We start from the raw sequence: 22,473 nt of genomic DNA, 5'->3' as shown, positions 1-22,473 counted from the left end.
TATCTTATTTAAGTTTGCAAAAATGGCACAGGGTCCCCATCTGACCTCCTTTGGCTACACAAGGGATAAGAAGAATCCAAATCCTCACCAGCTCAACACCTATTGCCATGAGACAGAAGTCCAACATGCCTTTGTCCTCAAGTCTTCTTTAGCCTATTTAGACACCAATGGTTCCTTCCATGATGCTCTACTTTCCTGCTGGGTTTAATAGTTCATTGCAATGACCACAAAGAGCTCAGACAAAACTCACATTATGAGGACTAATTAGGGACATTAATAAGTTACTAGTCATTGGTCCCCATCAGCACCTCTCCTCAGCCCTCAGTCAGTAGCCACGCCTCTCTCTCTGATCATCAACCTCTCTCTCAGCCTGGGTTTCTGTTTCCTTGGGCTAGGAAGACCACCTGCTGCTCTGCCTCACAGTCTCATAGTCTTAGCACTCTTCCTCTGCTCTGTCTCATAGTATCCTTGCGTTGGCTTCTGGTCTTGATGTAGCATCACTTCTATGACCTTTGCCACTACAAACAAAAATGGATCTCAAGGGTCCTCAACAAGTGATTCTTCTTTGTTGATGGTCATGGGAATTATTTCTCTTATGTGCACAGAAAATTGCTTTGATGGAGGCGTGGTTTTGTCTTTCAGTAAATCATATCACCAAAGAAATAGAGCGGTGACTTGGTTCACACCAAGTCAAGGTAAAAACTAAGAATACACCCCCACGTTAATTCTTTCTATTATTAGCCTAAGAGAGTGCTACCTCCAAAATGGTATTATAACCTCAGGCATAGATGTTAGAAGGTATAATACATCACATAAGGGATTATGGCTAGAAGGGCCATATTATTTGACTACATTTCAAAGTTCTTTCTCTTTATTGCTAACCCTCTACGTTACCAAGCATGATATCCTTTTTCAGAGACTGGTCTTTCTTGATAACATGTTCAAAGTATGTAAGATGAAATCTTCCTATCACACTTGTAAAGGACCATTCTGGCTGTACTTCTTCCAAGATAGAGTTGCTCTTTCTTCTGGCAGCCCATGGTATATTGAATATTCTTCCCAAAACCTTTATTCAAAGCATCAGTCTTTTTTGTCTTTCTTATTCATTGTCCTACTTTCACATGCAAATGTAGCTGTTGAAATACCATGGCTTAGGTCAGGTGTACTTTATTCCTCCAAGTGATGTGTTCATACTTTTGCACTTCAAAGAGGTGTTTTCCAGTAAATTTGCTTCACACAATCCCTTGTTTGACTTCTTAACTGCTGCTTCTATGGGCATTGATTATGAAACAAACTAAATTGAAATCTGTGACAAATTAAATATCTTTGCTGCTTATCATGATATTGATCATTTGTCCAGTTCCAAGGTATAAACTTTGATCTTCATCAATAAGATGCTCCAAGCCTTCAATGTCACCAAACACCATTATTTCATTTACAATTCACAAATGGCTAATGCTCAAATCCTGATGATGTGTTCTTCTTCAGATATTCAGATTCTCTGATTATTTGATCAACATAAAAATTTACTCAATATTGTGAAAGGATATAGCTCTGACACACACCTTTTCTAATTTTGAATAATTTAATATCCCCTTGTTTGATTCCTCTGTAGTCTATCTTGTAGAGTCCACTGTATAGTGGCCCTTTATGTTATTGAAAAAGATTTTTCAATAAATTTTAAGAATAGAAGTTGTTTAAATATCGACGAGGTCTAAATTTGCATTACAGAAGATTTTTGTCTTGCAAAATTGTATCATACAATTTCCATCATGTTTCTATCACCAAAGCGTTTTACCTCTCTTGTTTATACATTTTTAAAATTGGGTAAAATTATAGATCAAATCAATTTCCATTCTTTCAATGAACCATTCATACATATTTCGTTTGCTTCATTTGTTTGTTTGATTAAAATTCCCACAATGTAATATTACTTATATCATAACCTCCCACTGTTTCCTATTTCTATTCCTCTTTCTTTCATAAACCTTCTGGAGTTTATGCAGGGGTAAATGCTGCACTTTTGATTTTCTTAAGAGGTTGATTATTATAAGCAATATGAACCTCACAAATGTTTTTATTCCCCTTATATGCATGCTTAGTATTTGGCTGAAAATTGACCACAGGGGTGAATTCATTTCCAGACCCAAAAGTGTGATGAATAGTATTGCACCAATCTCTATCTGACCAGCAAGCCAATGCTATTTTACTATTGTCAGTTTCATTCCACATTTTCCCTACTCTGTCTAGGACTTTCTAAGGTGACTTCCTTCAGAGCAATTGGTAGTGGTAGCTGGGTACCGTGTAGTTCTCTGGGACTCAGGGTTGTTATGATTAACATTTGTGTCCTCCATTAACCCATTTGCCTTGTTGTTTCCATTTGTCTTTTGTATTTTATCACTCTTCTTTTCTCCAGATGGGAAGAGGCTGCACCTCAGATAGCTCCTCATGAATTTTTAAGACTCCAGTCACTACTCACCAAAACAGGATATAGAACATTGTTTTTGTGGATTGTGCTATACCAATTGACTGTGATGTTCCCTCGCGCTATGGTCCTAAGCTCCCAGGCCCAGTGACTCATCCTGTCAGGGAGTTTGGTTATGTTTAAGAATTTGTCACAACTTTCCACTATATGCATGGATATATTTGCAACAATCATAAATACAAAACATACAAGTATCCTGTCAAACCTATATGCACATTCATGGGAATACTCTTTCCCTCTCACACTAGCTCAGCCTGACTGTCTATACACACATCCACCTGGATGTCACAAGTGCTTTAGGATTCCGTATATAATGACATGTCCCTCTGTTGCCTTTAACTCTTGGAAACTTCCTAGTATCCTCTGCCTCCATTGTTTCCCCTAACTTCCCTCGTACCACGTATTGGTTTCCTCTTCACCCAATTTAATACTAATCTGACTTCTCGCCAGGGACTGCTCCGTTCCTCTTCCACCCTGGCAACCATGAAATAGTGTTCATTTTAGTGTGAAAACCTCTTCAGGTCTCATTTATAATAGTGGTCACATACATTATTTGCCCTTTTGTGATGAACTGATTTCCTCCAAGTTCATCCACGTTATGATGTTTTTCATGGGTGTATCATTATTCTTTAAGTTTATGTAGTGTTCTGCTGTGTTCATGTAGCAAACGTTGTCTATCCATTCTTCTACTGATGGGCATTTGGCTTGTTCTTATCTCTCCACTATTGTGAGTAGTGTTGTGATGAACATGGGTGTGCCTAGATATGTTTATATCTAATTTCTATCGGATATATACCAAGTAGAGGAATTGCTGAGTCATATGGTATTTCTATTCCCACCCTTTTAAGGCTTTGCACAATGGTTGCACGCTTTTGTAGTTCCACCAGCCATAGACACGGGTTCAATTCTTTCCATAGCTGCATCAGCATTTGTTATTTCAGTGGTTTTTATTCAACTTGTTGTCAACATTGGGGTGAGGTGACATCTCATTGTTGTTTTGATTTACATCTCTGCATGTTTGATGATCTCAAGCATCTCTTAATATATTTGTTGGTGGTATTCTTTGGTAAAATGTTATGTCCCCACACATTATTTAATTGGATTATTTGTCTTTTTCTTGTGGAGGTGTTAAAGTTTTCCATAGATTTTAGAAATTAGATACTAGTCTGATGTCACTGCCAACATTTTTAAATTTCTGTTATTTTCTTTTTAGTAATTTAATTTTGAACATAAATGGAATGACTCTACTTGCATTGATGGGCTTGCTAGCCCTTATATTTTAGAAACATTTATTGTATATAGACCTCAAATATTATATGGTTATATGGACTTAAAAACTCTTTAATAATTTTCATTAATTTTTAAAAATCGGGAGGGGGCGTGGGGAGGGAGGGGATAAAAATAGGACTTGATGCAAAAGGCTTAAGTGGAGAGCAAATGCTTTGAAAATGATGAGGGCAAAGAATGTACAGATGTGCTTTATACAATTGATGTATGTATATGTATGGATTGTGATAAGAGTTGTATGAGTCTCATAAAATATTTTTAAAAAGAAAAAAATTAAATCATTTTATTGGGGCCTCGTACAACTGTTATCATAATCATACATGCATCCATTGTATGCCAAGCACATTTTTACTTTTGTTGCCATCATCATTCTCTAAACATTGGCTTTCTATTTAAGCCCGTGGTATCAGCTCCTTATTTTTCCCTTCTCACCCTGCTCCCCCTCCCTCATGAATCCTTGATAATTTATAAATTATTATTATTTTATCATATATTACACTGTCCATTGTCTCCCTTCACGCAGTTTCCTGTTGTCTGCCCCTCAGGGAGGAGGTTATATGTAAATCCTTATAATGGGTTCCCCCTTTCTACCCCACCTTCCCTTTACCCTCCAAGTATCACCACTCTCATCACTGGTCCTGAAGGGATCATCTGTCCTGAATTCCCTGTGTTTCTAGTTCTTATCTGTACCAGTGTACATCCTCTGGTCTAGCCGGTTTTGTAAGGTAAAATTGGGATCATAAGAGTAGGGGGAGGGCGGGGGTAGCATTTAAGAACTAGAGGAATGTTGCTTGTTTCATTGATGCTACACTGCACTCTGACTAGTTTGTCTCCTCCCATGACCCTTTTATAAGGGGATATCCAGTTGCCTACAGATGAGCTTTGGGTCCCCACTCCGCACTCCCCCTCATTCACAATGATATGATTTTTTGTTCTTTGATGCCTGGTACCTGCTCCCTTTGACACCTCAAGATCACACAAACTGGTGTGCTTCTTCCAATTGGGCTTTGTTGCTTTTGAGCTAGATGGCTGCATGTTTATCTGCAAGCTTTTAAGACCCCAGATGTTATATCTTTGATACCCAGGTACCATCAGCTTTCTTCATCACATTTGTTTATGCACATATTTGTCTTCAGTGATTGTGTTAGGAAAGTGAGCATCATGGAAGGCCAATTTAATAAAACAACGTGTTCTTGCATTGAGGAAATGCTTGAGTGGAGGCCCAATGTCCATCTGCTACCTTAATATTAAACCTATAAATATATGCACATAGATCTATTTCCCTATCATCATATATAAATATATTTACATATGTACATGCCTATATTTAGACCTCTATATATGCTTTTTGTCTCCTAGTTCTTTCCTCTATTTCCTTTTACTTTCCTCTTGTCCCACTATCATGTTCAGCCTTCATTTGGATTTCAGTAATTTCTCTCAGTTACGTTGCCCTTGCTGGATCCCTACTAGGCCCCCCACACCCTCCTTGCCACTGATTTTGGATCACTTGTTGTTCCCTTGTCCCTGGGTTGGTCAACACCACCTCCTTTCCACCACTTCACCCTCTCCCATGTACCCCCCGGAGTCATCGGTCCCGTTGTTTTCTCTGTTCATCCAGCCTATCTTATCTAGATAGACCTGCAAAGATAGTAATGTGCACAAAAGGACATGATATAGCAAAACAAAGCAACAAAGGAAAACAAAACAATGACAACAACAACAAAACAAATGACCATAACTAAATAAATTAAATTTATAAAAAAGAAAAACCTGTAAATAATTCAAGGTCTGTTTGTTGACCTCTAGTAGTGTCCTCCAGTCTATTCCAATGGGGTGCCATGCTCTGGCCCCAAAGTCTATCCTTCCCTCGGGACCTCCCTGCCCTGCTCCCCTTGCTGCTCTGCTGCTCACCTTTAGTGTTTTTCCTCAGTGTGGTGGGGTCAGCCCAGGTCAATCCTGACACTGAGTCTCCAGTGTTGTCCCCCATAGGGCCATGGGTCAGCAGGGACGTCATGTCTCCTAGTGGGATCAGCCTTGTGGTCCACTCTGTGCATTGGCTGTTCTGATCGGGGATATCGTCCTCCAGGCTTGGTAGACTAGGATGTGCTCCACTTGATCTTCCTCCCCATTCATTTGTTCCCATGTGCTCCCATATCCCTCTTCCTGAGCTGAAGCTTCAGTGCTGTCCTCTACAGTAAATTCTTCTGTAGGGAGGGGCGGCCGTCCAAGTAGTTGGTATTGGGGCCAAATTTTCATTCATTTTAAATATTTGTTATTTTATAAAGACAAAATTACTTATATTAATTGCAAACCATGACCTCTAATGCATCTCCTTTCTCCCAGAAAAATGTGGGAAAACCTATCTCCATCACTAAAATATAACCAATATCAAGATTTTATATAAAGAAAAATAGATTCTAGAATCAATGTCACAAGTCAAATTCATCCAAGTGCATACGTTTGTCAGTAAAGTAGTAACATAGCCTTAATGTTAGCCCTTAAGCACAAAGAGATGTTTAGAGGGCAGTTTTCACAGATCTTAAAAAGGAGTAGCTTTATTTGCTGTATAAGGCACATTTAATTCACCCTATAAAATCTCTTTTCCCTACCTCCTTCTTTAAGCAGGGGTTGATAACTTAAAATAAGAGTAAGAATATCCTAGTTCATTGAGATTAAATGCATTTATTTTCAGTGTCTCATTCTTGCTTCATAAAACCTTTTCAAATATTCTCCTTGAATTTTATTCACCAGCATAACTACATTAATTACCGGCAACCAGACTTCACTTCCTTGTGATCTTTCATGCACCTGGTTTGCAGACAGGATATAGTAACAGAAGCAAACAGAGCACAGCCAGACTACAGTACAGACTACAATATTGGCTACTCTCAGCTAATTTTATGTGTCTGTGGAAAACAGAGGTTTGATTTTCTACCAGCTAAAGTTACTGTTCAGTGTTTCTCTATTCAATGCCAAAGTTGTTCTGCGTAGTCAGAACAAGAAAAGTGAATTTTCAACATGTTTACCAAGTTATCATGAGTTGCAGTCGTATTCAAATAACTATGGATTAATATGTTGAACCAGTAACCATAGAGATCAAAGCTTCCCAATTATTTGGAACTTTGACATTGACTTTCCATTAATAGGATTTTATCTTTCTAGGTATGGTTTTCCAAGGACAAGAGGACACTCTAGAGTAGCAGTTCTCAGCCTGTGGGTCGCGATTCCTTTGGGGATCACAGACCCTTTTTCAGGGTTACCCAATTCATAACAGTAACAAAATTATAGTTATGAAGAAGCAATGAAAATAATTTTATGGTTGGCGTCACCACAGCATTAGGTATTAAAGGGTCGCGGCATGAGGAAGGTTGAGAACTACTGCCCTAGACTGCTGGTAGGGTGGGGAAGTTGGGGAGAGAAGAAGCAATATGGAATATTCTACATTCTCACTTGCCATTTATGTCTGGATTAATACAAACAGTGGACATTTCTACTCTTCTACCCCATAGATACAAAGCCTTGGTCCGGTAGTGAGCTATGCGTTGGGCTACTCATCGCAAAGGCAGCAGACCCTAGCCACCAGGTGCACTGAGGGAGGAAAATGAAGCTTTTTACTCCCATAAAGATTTATAGTCTCAGAAAACCACAGGAGAAAGTCTACTCTGTCCCATAGACTCACTAGGAGTCGGCATCAACTCAATGGCAGTGAGTTTGGGGGTTTCATTACTCTGAATACGTCTTTAAAAGTCTCTGCAAGACAAGACTTTGACAAGACAGTCCCATGGTTCCCACCACTTAGCACACTGTTTCCATTTCCCTGCTCAGTGGGGGCTCATTCTCTCAAGTGCAACTTCACCTTCCAGAGATGGTCCTCTTCGGCAGCAGTAATAGCAGTATTTAAAATTTTTTTATTTTACTAGTTTTTACTTCATACTATTAAGTGTTTTGTTTTATTAATTAAAATTTAATTCAATAAACAAAAAATATGGACAGCTAAAAAAGCCAAAAGTCTTTGCATGGCATGAGCTGCAAGCCTGTGTGATGGCCAGTAAATCTTTGGAGAAAGAATTATGCCTTATTTTTACCTTGAAATTCGATTCTCTTCAATTCTTTCTTTTTTGATTATCAAATTATCAAATTTTACCATATTCGGAAAAGGTTCTGTAACATGGAATCAGCCAGTTCAGACCCCTTTGGGGGTCTTGTTTACCTAAACTTCCCCAGGCGAACATGTTGACAATCTCTGTGCAGAAGATGGCATGGTCTGTGGAAGAAGCTCTTAGCAAGAATGTGGGGAGAGTACAGTTCTCTGCCTTTACTGGGAGGTAACAACTCTGGTTTGAAAGAGCCAGGGAAATAACTTAGAAACAACATGGTTCTTCATAGATCTCCAGCACCCTTGGGTTAAAGCTGATATATACACTACAGATCCCTTTCAGGTCCTTAAAAAAATTCTTACACTTATTTCAACATTCTAAAACAATATAAATAACAATAGTGAAAATACAGAAACTCTTGGGTTTTTTATTCTGTCTTTCAGAGTCATTAACAGTTTGAGCTTGGCTACTGACTGGTAGGTTGACAGTTCAAGTCTAGCCAGAGGTATCTCAGAAAATAGGCCTGGCAATTAGATTCTGTAAGATTATAACCACTTAAAACACCAAAGAGTGCAATCCAACTCTGAAGCATGTGGAGTCACCATTAGCCAGCATTGACTTGAAGCCTATGGGTTCGATTTGCCTTTAGGATCTGGAAACCAGTACAAGAGTGCCTTCAGGGGCACTGGGAGCTCCTAGAACAGTGGTTCTCAACCTGTGGGTCTTGATCCTCTTGGAGGTCGAACGACTCTTTCACAGGGGTCACCCAATTCATAACAGTAGCACAATGACAATCATGAAGCAGCAACAAAAATAAGTTTATGGTTGGGGCGGGGGGGGGCGGTCACCACATGAGAAACTGTATTAAAGGGTCATGGCTTTAGGAAGGTTGAAAACCACTGTCCTAGAACCTTTCTATAAGAATCACAATACACCAGTTGGCTCAAATTTATTGTGCTTCCCATAACATCATCAAGAACAATGAAAGGGGCATACTCAGAGTGATACAATATGTGGTGGGGTAGGGAGATTAGGCTTGATAAAGATGTCCACAGCCAAAGATGACTGGAAATTTCACCTTGTGTTGATATGGCTGCTTCCTTTTAAAACTAAATAGTTTGACTCCAAAAGGATTTAGCACTCAGTTATGTGTGTGTGTGTGTGCGTAAAGTTAGAACAGATATGGAAATAGAAAAGTGGCTTAAATAAGAAACAAAATGAAAACTCTAACATTTCCTCTGATACGGATTTCATCATTGAATAATTGGGATTTTTCCTCCAAAGAACAGACTTTGATAGAAATGTCAAACGATTGTTGAAAACTTTATCTTTTAATCTTAGTCTTTGTGGCAATTACTCCCAGACCTTATTGTGGTTTCCTGCACAAAATTATACCCTTAAGCATAGCAGCTTTACATTTATTACAGACCCAGGATAATAAAACGTCAACAACAGGAGAAAATATGTTTTATGTGTTCAGTTAACTTTACACAGAACTGGAAAATATTGGCAAGTGATATTTAATTATGTTCCCCTGCTTTCCTTAAGATGGCTCAAAAACTGTCAATCTGAAATATATATTACTAATTTCAATGGTAATTTAGAGATAGAATAATTATTTCTATACTTAGGTAAGTTTTTCTGATATTATTATCTGTATTATTTTTTTAAACACTTCTCTTATTTAATTTGATTGCAGTATTAATTTTTATTTTTAACTTGGCTTTCAATTCTCAAGCAAAAGGAAAGTTGATTTATTCGATACATTGAAATAAAACTAAACTATACACAAGCAATACTTTCTATGTTGATGTTAAGAACTCTTGAGTTCATTTCTATGCATAGTGATCCTATGTACCACATACAGACTGAAATTCTGCCAGGTCTGGCACTTTCCTCACAATCGTACCTATGTTTGAGCCCATTGTTGCTGCTACTCTTGTTTAGGGTTTTCCTCTTCATTGCTGACACTATTGATACTTTACCAAATATGATGCCCTTCCTCAGGAACTGGTTCCTCCTGATTGCATGTACAAAGTTCATGAAACCAAATCTCATCTAAGAAGCATGCTGGCTGTCCATCTTCCAAGTCAGATTTGTCTGTTCTTTTTCAAGTCTACGGTATATTCAAAATTGTTCTCCAACATCTTAATTGAAAGGCATCAGTTCTTCTGTCTTCCTTATTAATTGCCCAGCTTTCTCATGCTTATGAGACAGTTGAAAATACCACGGCATGGGTCAGGTGCACATTAGTCCTCAGAGTGAAATCTTTGCTTTTGAACACTTTAAAAATGTCTTTCATAGCAGATTTTCTCAAAGCAATAAATTATTTATTGTCTTTTTCTTCTTTTAACTTTTAAAAAATTAGGTACAGATTTATAGAGTAAGTCAATTTTCCATTCAAAGATTCATACGCATTTTGTTCCATTTCATTCATTGTAATCCCATATTATAACCAACTCCAGCTTCCCCCTGTGGTTTCTGTTTCAATCTCTCCTTTTCTTTTTACCCTTATGAGATTTGATCTCTTGGATAAATACTGTTCTTTTGATCTAAGGTGGTTGATTATTCTAAAGTGTGCATATCTCACTGATGTTATTGTTCTTCTTCCAGGCTTGTCTACTGTTTGGCTGAAAATTGAGCCATAGGATAAAAGATGACAGGGACCATTGACTCAGAGTTCCACACAATAAGCCAGGTTTTTTGGGTTGGTTTTTTTTTATGATTTTGAGTTTTGGTCCGTATTTTTCTCTGCATCTATCCAGGAAGAATCTCCTAATGTGAATCCTTTCAGAGCAATTTGTATTGATAGCTGGGCACCATCTTCTTCCTTTGGTCTCAGACTTGTGGAAACTGGCGTTCATATGGTGTGTTAGTCCAGCAGACTAACTATTTCCATAATCTCCAATTTTCACTCCTCTTCTTTCCCTCAAACAAGGAGAGACCAATATTTTCACCTTAGAAGGCCACTTAGGCGCTTTTAAGACCCTAGTCACAATTTACCAGGATAACATGTAGAACATTGTCTTTATGGAGTATGTTTTGCTAGTTGAGCTTGATATCTCCTGAGACACCTTGGTCCAGTCACTCATTCCCTCAAGGAGGTCGGTTATATCTACATTTTCATAAATTTGTTCCTTATATGCTATACCACAGTCACAGAAATATTTGCAGTAAAGGTACATGTACAAATTTTATCTGTCAAACATTATGGATATACAACCACTCTCCATCCCATATAGCCCGTGTGTTTATCCAGTATCAGTGGACTGGTGTATGCAAGGGTGTCGGCTGTGGACCAAATTTAAATGAAATCCTTGACAACTGCAATATTTTCTCTGTTTATCTTGATGTTGCTTATTGGTCCAGTTGTAATGATGTTTTATTTCTCTATATTGAGGTGTGCTCTCTGATGCTTCTCAGTGTGTCAAGGACTCTTCCCTTTTAACAAGCATAGTTGTGTCACTTGCATATCATAGATTATTCCTGATGCCAATTTCTTCACCAGCTAGTACAACTTCTTAGATGATTTCCTCAGCCTGTCTAAGTACATTCGTTAAGTATTGAATAAGTACAGTCAGTAAAGCACACTTCTCGGTTTTAAACTATTCAATTTCTCCTTGTTCTTTAGCATGTTGAGTTTGTGCTTGCATTTGTTTAAAGCCTTTCTGATTCAGAGATTCCCCAGTTATGGTGTAGTAGCTATGAATGTGTTATCTGTTTGGATTATAACAAATGATTTCCAAACTTGACTACCTGAGACAACAAACATGTATTATCTGCTAGTTTCTTGGGGTCTGGAATCTAGCTCTGGGTTTTTAATGAGGTTTCAGTGAAAGATCAGCCAGTCATCTAAGGGCTTGGCTAGAGCTGAAGGGACTACTTTCCCTAGTGAAAATGTGAGTGAAGAATGAGGGGGAGTGTGGAGTGGGGACCCAAAACCATCTGTAGGCCACTGGACATCTCTTACAGAAAGGCCATGGGGAGGAGATAAGCCAGTCAGGGTGAAGTATAGCACTGATGAAATATACAGCATTCCTCTGGTTCTTTAATACTTCCTCCCCCCACTATCATAATCCCAATTCTACCTTACAAACCCGGCTAGACCAGAGGATGTACACTGGTTCAGATCAGAGCTAAAATCATAGGGAATCCAAGAAAGATAAACCTCTCAAGACCAATAATGAGGTTAACAATACCAGTGGGGAGAGAGGGGAAACCAATCACAATGATCTACTTATAACACCCTCCCTGGGGATAGACAACAGACAATTGGGTGGAAGGGAGACATTGGTCAGTGTAAGACATGAAAAAATAACAATAATTTATAAATCATCAAGAGTTCATGAGGAAGGGAGGAGGAAAAAATGAGGAGCTAATACCAAGAGCTCAAGTAGAAAGAGAATGTTTTGAAAATTATGATGGCAACAAATGTACAAATGTGTTTGACACAATGAATGGATGTATGGATTGTGATAAGAGTTGTAAGAGCCCCCAATAAAATGATTTAACAAAAAGAACACATCATACAACTGTAAGGGCATTGCAAGATTATCAGGGATTTTCTATTTGGCATATGTTTTGGCATTAAGATATTTAATATAAATATATATATTTATATAAAATATATACATATAAAATATTTAATCTGTAAAAAACTACTAAGGACTTACATCACAATGAAATCCAAATACAAGTGACCAAAATCACACAGAAATGTTGGAAGGCTGATTTTATATCTATTAAATTTGTGTCTCTTACACCTTTCAATAATTTATGGATCTTCCATCATGATTGCTGCTTGGAGTTCCTAATTGCTCTAAACCCCAGAAGCAGAATAAAATTGCTAAGAGGAACTTCTTTAAATTTTTCTAAATTTTTCAAAATCACCACCATTTGAATTTTAGCCTGACACTGATGGTTGTTATTCACCTGAAGCAAAGTAACAAAAAATCATATAAATCATAATCTGAGTTCATATTACAAAATAAAGCCTATGGTAGATCAGTTATATTTGTACATTGTATGTAATAGAGAACAAAAAGCAGTTTTCTCGTTGCTCAAAGCCCTCTTTGATGACCAGCTTTTAATTTTCTGTTTCTTTTATAAGAAGTCTTCAGAGGATATATCTTGGTGTCTCGGTTAGTTTTATTTCCTCAGGTCGAAAATTTCTAGTAATACTCTTGAACATCAACCTTTAACTTCAGCATGGCAATCTCTGTTCGTGAGATTAAAGGGTATCAGGAAATGTAAGTGACGAACATTTGACAATGAAGTCAAACACCTATTATTTATAGGTGTGCCCTTTGAGACAGGTAGCCAGGCAAGGCATAGCCTTAAACTAGAAACAGAAATCAGATTGAGATTAAAGAGAAACACAATGAATCTAAATGATTCGGGAACACAGGAGAATGAGAAAGACTTGGAAGGCAGCAAGTTACCAGTAGTCTAAAAAGCAGCAGGATGGTGAAGTGAAACCTTTGGGGACATTGAATGACTGTACAGGTCAAAAAAGGAGAAACACAAAAGGGAAAATTCAGAGTATAGAAAAATAAGTTTTAAATATCTGGATTAAAATTTGCAGCTCTCACAGCAAAGTGTAAAGACATACAATATAAGCAACCAAGCACACGCAGAGAGAAATTCTTAGTTAGCCACACACATATTATAAAGGAAATGGCTGAGAGTCTTAGAACTGTTGTGGACTTCAGAGCCAACAGTGAGAAGTGGAATAAGAGATGGATTCAGACTTGTATTTAAAGAGTACAGAGCATCCAAAATCAAATAGACTACATCTGTGGAAAGAGAAGGATGGTGAAGTTCAATATCATCAGCCAAAACAATGTCAAGAGCAGACTGAAACAACCGTAAAGTGCTCATATGCAAGCTTAGGTTGAAGCAAAACAAAATTAAACCAAATTCATGAGGTCCCAAATAGGACCTTGAGTATAGCCCACTTAAATTTATACACCATTTCCAGAATAGATATGAATAGGAATGACCAAACATGAGTTGTGAGATGACATAAAAATAACATTCATGAAGAAATAAATCAGGCCTTAAAAAATAAGAAATGAGAAAAAGACAAAAGCAGATATCTGAGGAGTCTCGGAAACTTTTTTAAAAAATTAGTTTTATAGAGCTATAATTAGTGTGTCATACAAGAGACTGAAAATTGTTCTTGAACAATCTCGCTGCCATTGAGTCAATGCTGACTCATACAGCTCTATAAGATGGGGTAGAGTTGCCCCTGTGAATTTCTGAGAATGTAACCCTTTAAGGGTGTAGAAAACCCCACGTTTTCTGAGGAAACTAACAGTTGACCTGCCATTAGCAGTCCAACATGTAACCACTACACCACTATGGCTCCTTGAACATAAGTAAGCTAAAATAAATATAAGAAATTATGGAGTTAAAGAGAAGACAGAAAGCTTCAAAGGGCAACTCAAGAAGGCAAAGTAACATATTAGAATATACAAAAGCCTAGAGCTAGAAAACCAAAAATCAAGAAGGTTTAGTATTTCTCAAGCTGAGAAATGAAGAAAAAAAATCTAAGTCTCAAGTCACTGTTTTAAAGGATTTTATAGGCAAAATATCAAATTACACATGAAATATCAAAAGAAGATGGAGGAATATAGTCAGTTTATTTAAAGGAGTTGGTTGAACTTGAATCATTTGAAAAGGTAGCATATGATCAAGAACCAAGGGTATCAGACAAAGAAGTTCAAACTGCACGGAGGCATTAGCAAAAAAATTTTTTAAAGGCTCCAAGAATTGACAGAATATCAATCAAAATGTTTCCAAAATATCAAAGCAGCTCTGGAAGTACTTTTATGGCAAGATGTTTGGAAGGCAGCTAGCTGGACAATGACCAGAAGAAATGAATATTTCTTCCCATCCCACTCCAAAGAAAGGTGACCTAACAGATTAGGGAAAGTATCAAATAATTACTATTACATGAAAGTAAACTTTTGCTGAAGATAATTTTAGAACGGTTTCAACAGTACATTGACAGTGAGCTTCCAGAATTTTGGTTGGATTCAGAAGACATGATATAAAGTATACTATTGCTGATATCATATGGACCTTGGCTGAAAGCAGAGAATACCACAAAGTAATATCTGTTTTATTGACTATGCACAGAAATCCAACTGTGTGGAACATAACAAACTACAGATAACATTGAGAAGGATGGAAATTCCAGAACACTTAATTGTGCCCATGTTTTTCTGTAAATGTTCTAATTTTGCTATTATGGTTGCGGAACAATTTTGCTGAGTATATGAATCTTGGTTGATTTTTTTTTCTTTCAGAATTTTATATGCCATTCCATTGCCTTCTTGCTTGTATGGTTTATGCTGTGAAACCAGGATTTACTCTTATTGACCTCTTCTGTTGTTCACTTTTCATTCTTCCTGAGCTACTCAGGAATCATCATTACTTCTTGGTTTTGGAAAGTTTGATTGTAATATATCATGCAGATTTTCTTTTAAGGGCTGTCCTGCTTAGTGGTCATCCAGCCACTTGAATGAATATCTTCTCATCTTTCATGATGTTAGAAAGCTTTCTTCCAACAGCCTTTGAAAATTTTCTCTGTGCTTTTTGTTATTTCTTCCTATTCTGGAATTCTGAAGACACATTAATTATCTCTCTTGATAGTGTCCCACACAATTCTTAGGCTTTCTATATATTAATTGTTGTGAATTTTGTTCCTTTTATTATTCCACTGGCTGATTAGCCTTGAAATATTTGTTTCCAAGCTCATTAATTTGGCATAGCCTTGATTCTATTCTCTTTCTTAGTTCTTCAATTTCTATTTATAGTTTTTATGGTTTCTAATTTTTCATTACCTCTTTTGTCTGCCAGTTTGTTTTACTTTGGTGGTTTATGTATTGCTGTTATGCTGGTAGCTCTGTCACTGGTAATTTAGAATTAGCAGGGCCGTCCAACGTGAACATGTTTCAGCAGACTTCCAGGCTAAAAGCAGACTACGATAAAAGAATAGGCTGTCCACTTCTGAAAAATTATTCACTGAAATCTAATAGATAATAGATCATTGTCAATTACTGTAAGCCTCATGAATAGTAGCAGAACATTGTCAGAAATAGTGCCAGCAAATGAGCCCCTCAAGTGAGAAGGCCCTCAAAATGTGACTGGGGAAGAACTCCCTTCTTAAAGTAGAGTCAACCAAACTGACGTGGATGGAGTAAAGTCTTTGGGAGGAAAACCTTCAGTACCTTCATTTGCTGAAAAAGCATGACTCAATATGAGAAGAAACAGCTGTAAATACCTATTAATAATTGGAACTTGGAATGTATGAAGTATTAATCTAGGAACCTTGTGAAGTCTGCATCCATAAGCAAAGTCAAATCAGGACAGGTCATCCATAAAGTCAGCAACAATATGCACAGTTCACAGGCTCACTTCTAGTTGGGTTCAGGTCAACTCAATATAGGCTGCCTTACTTAGCCTCCCCAGTGTGCCCATTCGCCATCTGGCCTTTAGACTATGGGCTCTCACAAATACTCAACAAGCGTAGCACCCTCATGCTAAGCCATGAACTTCAGACCAGTCCATCCGCTCTCATCTTCTCTTTTTCCTATAAACCAGTTCCACAGGTGTCAGTGGTCAGACTCAATCCATCTCTTTATTGCTGCATTTCTCCCATTTATACTCAACAAGTGGATCTAGGTGGTCACCTAGCAAGTCTGCTCACAGGCTACCTTTAATGTTCAGTCCCAGAGAGGATTTTTCTTCATGGTTCCAGATTTTTTCCAGCTACTGGCATAAACCACCGGTTCAAAATTCCAAAATGCAGAGTTCCTTTTTCCCTTTAATCTGTCAATCTTGCCCCCAGGCAAGTCTCTTGGGATGCAAATGTCTTGAGTACTCCAAAGCACTGAGTGGGGCATATCTTATCTTTTCAAAGCTTTCTTTGTAGGCATGGCCTAAACCCATCTAAAGATCAAATTTTAATGGCTGAAAGTAAGAGGGCTTACAAGATTTCTATTTTCATACTTCCCAATAAACATTTCTAGAAATCATTATATAGATAATAAGCAGAAGAAATCAGTACAAACAAAAATAGAATCATATACTAAATTAAATTCTTAAAACCATCAATTTCAATCCTTCTCTAGTTTATCTAATCCTTATCTAAATTATTCTATTTATACAAAAATATAGGATTAGGTCTCTGAGAGCATTAAACCAGATTCAGGATTTCTGTCAGGCATTTTAACCCTCTGTTAGCCATTTTCCTTAACCATAATGGTTTCTGAGAAATTCAAATGGCAATTTCTACCCCTGCGCACAAAATATACATTAACTATGTTCATTTTCACCATTTTAAACAGAAATAACCAAAGACTACAACCAAACAAAATAATCAAAATTTTAGCTTCCCATATTCTTCCCAGAAAACAACTGAGTAAACAGTGTGGCTTTATCTGACCTCTGTCTAGCCAAAGAAGAAAGACCACATGAGGGAAAGAAAGGTCAAACAAACATCTACTCTCCATCTTATGATTTGTTTTTCCAGTACCCCATTCACAAGTTACCGTAATGTGTCAGTCTGGGTAAACTAGGGAAGCAAATTCACAGAAACTCATATATGCATATGAAAGAGTTTTATATTAAGGGAAAGTATACATTTAGAAAGCATCCCAACCCCATCCAGTCCAAGACCATAAGTCCGACTTATCCCATACTTATGTGTGATACCTATGTACAAAGTCCTTCTCAAACTCACAAAACACATGCAATGATGCTGAATGCAGGAGGATCATAGGCCAGTGGGTAGAAAGTCTTTGAATCCAGTGGCGATTTAAGCATCTCAGTGGAGACAGGGGTCTCCACATGGCTTTTCCAGCACGCAGGGTTGCATCAGGCTAAGTCCATGTGGCTTCTCCTCAGGAATGCCTTGTGGGTAGTGAGCCTTGCCAGCTAAGGCAAAGACTAGCTGGGGCAGCCGCACAGTGGTCCGGCCATCAGAAAGCTAGAGTCAAGAGAACTAGAAAGGCGAGGCTCACTGAGCCATTTAATTCTCCACCCTTCAATCAATCCCACATGTGTTTATTGGCCAGCTTGGCACAATAAACCTTAAATATCACAAGGTCTAATTTCATTTGTTTTGTTTTATTTATTTTATTATCTGTCAATGATCAAGTGATATAGCAGTAGGTGTTTTATGTTTTTCAAGTAGAAGGTCTTTGTAGTATGAACTCCCTATTTCACCTTCTTGTTGGCCTACAATCTTAGATTCAAAGTTCCAAATAAGTCATATTAATATATTTAACATATTACCAGACACTCTATGAATACTAAGTTGAGTTATGCTTTCATTTGTATTTCTTACTTCCCTGTAACTTAAAAAATGTATGAGAGAAAAGTAATGCTACCTTTGGGCAGTTAGAGTAGGAGGCTAAATAAATGTGAGTGGGGGGTTAATCATGCAGCAATCAAGGATGTGGCTTGAAATACTGAGTTGGAATAAATTGAAGAGCCAAGTTGCTCTACACATCCGTGGTTCTACTGACCACATTAGAGTGATAGTTTACATAAACAATACACTTCTAATCTTTTGAAGGACTTCCACGTGTTTTCCATATCCATTTTATATCTTTACAACAGCCCTGGAGAGCTTGGTTCTATATAATTATATTTGTTTCTTTAGCTATAGGCAACAGACTCATAGAAGGTAAATGACTTTTATAAACTGATAAATGACAGAGGCGTGTCCTGGATCCCAGTCTTGCGTTTGTCTTCTCCAGATCACAGCTCCTGGGACTTTAATACAAATCACTTGGAAATCTTCTTGCAATGCACATTCTGATTCAGGAAGTCTGAGGAAGGCCTGAGATTCTTTAGTTCTAATAAACTCCCCACCAACACTGGTGCTGCAGATTTGTAGCTAGCTCTAGACCACATGCTATCTAATTCAATAATTTTCTAGTTCCATAGGTGCACAGTGACATGTTGTACTGTCCATGTTTTTTTTTTAACATGGATTCAGAAGCTCTGATGACAAAATTCTGATCTGGAGCATGGAGCCATGGTGGCTCAGTAATGAAACAGTTAGCTAGAACCAAAAGATTGGCCATTTTGAACCCTCAACGGCTCTACAGGAGACATTTGACAGGCTGCGTCCGAGAAGATTGTAGCCTTTGAAAGCCTATGGGGCAGTTCTAGTCCTTTAAGGTTGTTATAGGTTGGAAGGGACTTAACAGCAACAGGCTTGATTTGAATATCTTAACCAGGCCTGAGACCTTCTGCATTCTAAGAAGACACAGCACCTGCAATGTACATTTGAAAAGTTAAAATGAGAGTCCTGTCATTGAAATTATTATGATTTTATGTCTATTCTAACCCACAAGAGAGGCTTTTTTATATGTCTTTAGAAGACAGAGATGGATATCTTTCAAATTTCTATCTTGCATCTTTTAATCTTAAGGCTTTTAATACTCTAGCCACTAAAGTAGAAACCAATCATAGCACTTCATAATGTCATAGAACTTCAGTTTCACCCATTTTTGTTTAAAATAACATCACTTACAAATTTCTATCTCTAGTTTCTTTGATCTTTTAAAACATCTATGCTCCTGTGAAAATTTTTGTCAGGTATAATTTTCATTATGAGGCACATTTTAGAGGTCTGCATAAAGATAAGGAGGAAGTGTTCCAGATATAAAAGTGTTACATTTTGAAAAAGTACCAAACCTAACATCCAAATGACAATAAATGAGATGGCAACTTTGCTGCCACAGTTAAGCTTCCAAGCAAGCACATGACAAAGACAGAGATAACAGCAAGCACAGATAGAAGGTGTCAGGGATGTGATGCCACTCTGGTCTTGTATGAGGGTTTGGGGAGTTTCATGATCCAGCAGGTTATCTACAAGATTTACACTTCCTGATCCAAAGGAGGCATCTAGCTTTTTTCTTTTATCCCTTGGTAAGGATGAATTTAACTTTGAAATTGCTTAATTAAAGGTCATCTCTCCCTCCATTATAACCTATGCCTATTTGACAGACAAAAACACACAAAGAAGGTGGCTGCAGGATCCATGCTTTGTAATCTCTTGAATGAACAATCCAGAGAATTGTGAGTTGTTCCTCATCTCTATAACTCACTCATCTCAAGATTATTACCTTTGGCTGGCCACTCCAGTGGAGGGATGCTTGTTCAGTGCACAAAGCTCTTAATATTACAGTAATTTTTTGTGGTATGCTTCAGTCCAGAAGAAATACCTAATAGCTCTCTTTATTAAGTGTTTAGGTCTAAATTACTTAGTAAGAATGTTTATCATTTAACTTCAATGTAAGCAGAAAAATTACATTTACCTTTTCATTTTATTTTTCCATGAACTTGTTGAAGTCCCTTAGAATATCCATTTATCTACACAGGTATCTCTATCTATATACATACACAGTATATATATACATACACACATACACACAGGTATAAGTATTATATATACATATAATTATGTATTTCTACAACTTGATTTTTTTGTTCTTGCTGTTGTTTTAAGATGTAGCCATGTTAAATGTTTATATACTTATCCACAATATGACGATGCTTTAATTTATCCATTCTGTAAATGGATAGTTGGGGTGCTTGTAATAGTTATTCAGTATAAGCACTGTGATAATAAACCTTCAGAGATGCTATACTCAAAGTGTCACTGGGCAACAAATATTACCCAACTCACAACTTGAAACCTAGGACTATTCAGGTATAAACAAAGTGTACTTCCGGTTCATAGTGAGTCTCTAAAATGTTATTTCTATTATCTTATCTTCAGCCTGAATTTGTCTTTGATCTATAGTACAGGAACACACAAAAATCTCCAAATCTGGGAGCAAAATTCCCTAACTAAACCAATTTCCTTTAAGTGAACTCCAGAAAGTAAAATTTTGCTGAAGATCATCAAACACTAGCTGCATCAAACAATACTTTGGCAGGGAACTGCCAGAGGTACAGGCTGGATTCAGAAGTGGACATGGAACAAGGGATATTATTGCTGATGTCAGATAGATCATAGTTGATAGCAGAGACTACTAAACAGATATTTACTTGTGTTTTATTGACTATGCCAAGGAATTCAATTGTGTGGATCATAGCAAACTATGGATAATTTTGAGAATCAGAACTCCAGAACTTGTGATTGTGCTCATGTAGAAATTGTACATGCATCAAGAGGCTGTTGTGGGAATGGGACAAGGAAATGCTGCAAGGTGTGTGCAAATGTGTGTGTCCGAGTTGAATCCTTTCACCATAATTATTCTACCTGTATACTGGGAAATAATCAGAGAAGCTGGCTTCTATGGAAAAGAATGTGTCATCAGGATTGAGGAAGGCTTATTAAAACCCTGCAACATGCGGATGATACAACCTTGCTGACAGTGAGAAGGACTTGAAGCATTTGCTGATGAAGATCAAGGATTGCAGCCCTCAGTGGATGACAACTCAATGTAAAGACCACCAAAATACTGACAGCTGAATCAAGAGGCAACATCAAGATGAATGGAGAAAAGGTTGAAGTAGTCAAGGATTTTGTGTTGCTTTGGATTCACAATCTGCTCAGTCAAGAGATCAAAAAGATGAGTTGAATTATATAAATCTGTTGTTCAAGACGTCTTGACAGTATTGAAAAGCAAGCATATTACTTTGAGGACTAAGGTGCGCCTGACCCAAGCCCTGGTATTTTTAGTTGCCTCATATCCATGTGAAAGTTGGACATTGAATAAAGAAGGCTGAACAAGAATCAATGCATTCATATTGTGATTCGAGAGAAGAATATTGAAAGTGCCATGGGCTGCTAAAAGGACAAACCCATCTGTCTTGTAAGAAGTACAGCCAGAGTGCTTCTTATAGGCAAGAATGGCGAAACTTCAATTTAGCTACTTTAGATATGTTATCAGGAGAGACTAGTCCCTATAGAAAGGCATCATGCTTGGTGAAGTAGAAGGGCACCGAACAAGAGGAAGGCTCTCAAGGAGATGGACTGACACAGTGACGGCAGCAATGGGCTCAAGCATAGGAAGGATTGTGAGGATGGCACAGGGCCATACACTGTTTCTTTTGGTTGTGTATAATGCCACTATGGGTTGGAACCAACTCAATGGCACCTAACAACAACAAACAACCCAAGTTATTCCAAGTGTTGGGAGGAATATATGCAGTTATAAATGGGCCTCCATTATTCGGGATAACATCGTCCTTAAGATAATGGCCAACTGCAAGGTTTCAGCGAGGCAAGTTAACCATGCATGAAATACACTGGTTGTGGCTAGGAGATGCTGAATCAGCCATAAGGGAAAGAAGAATGACCTGGGGTAAAGGTTGTACCAAACCACATCATAATGCATTGCAAGGAAGCCAATTGATTCAGTGCAGATGGATATTACTGGATTATCTTGGATGATAAAGGAAGGGCTCGTCTCATGATCAAATAATGACCTGAAAATTTGATTTTGTAAACAATAAAACAATCTGAATGTTCTGTCACTTTTAACTCCTGTAATTTAGAAAGAATTTTATGGATAATCCTTTTCAAGATCTGAAAAAGAAAAGTCTTCCTAAAATATGATCAAATGCTTC

The sequence above is a fragment of the Tenrec ecaudatus genome, chromosome 2 (genome assembly GCF_050624435.1).
Source record: "Tenrec ecaudatus isolate mTenEca1 chromosome 2, mTenEca1.hap1, whole genome shotgun sequence".
Lineage (NCBI taxonomy): Eukaryota > Metazoa > Chordata > Mammalia > Afrosoricida > Tenrecidae > Tenrec > Tenrec ecaudatus.
The sequence above is the reverse complement of the archived record's forward strand: the minus strand, read 5'-3'. Positions refer to the sequence as shown.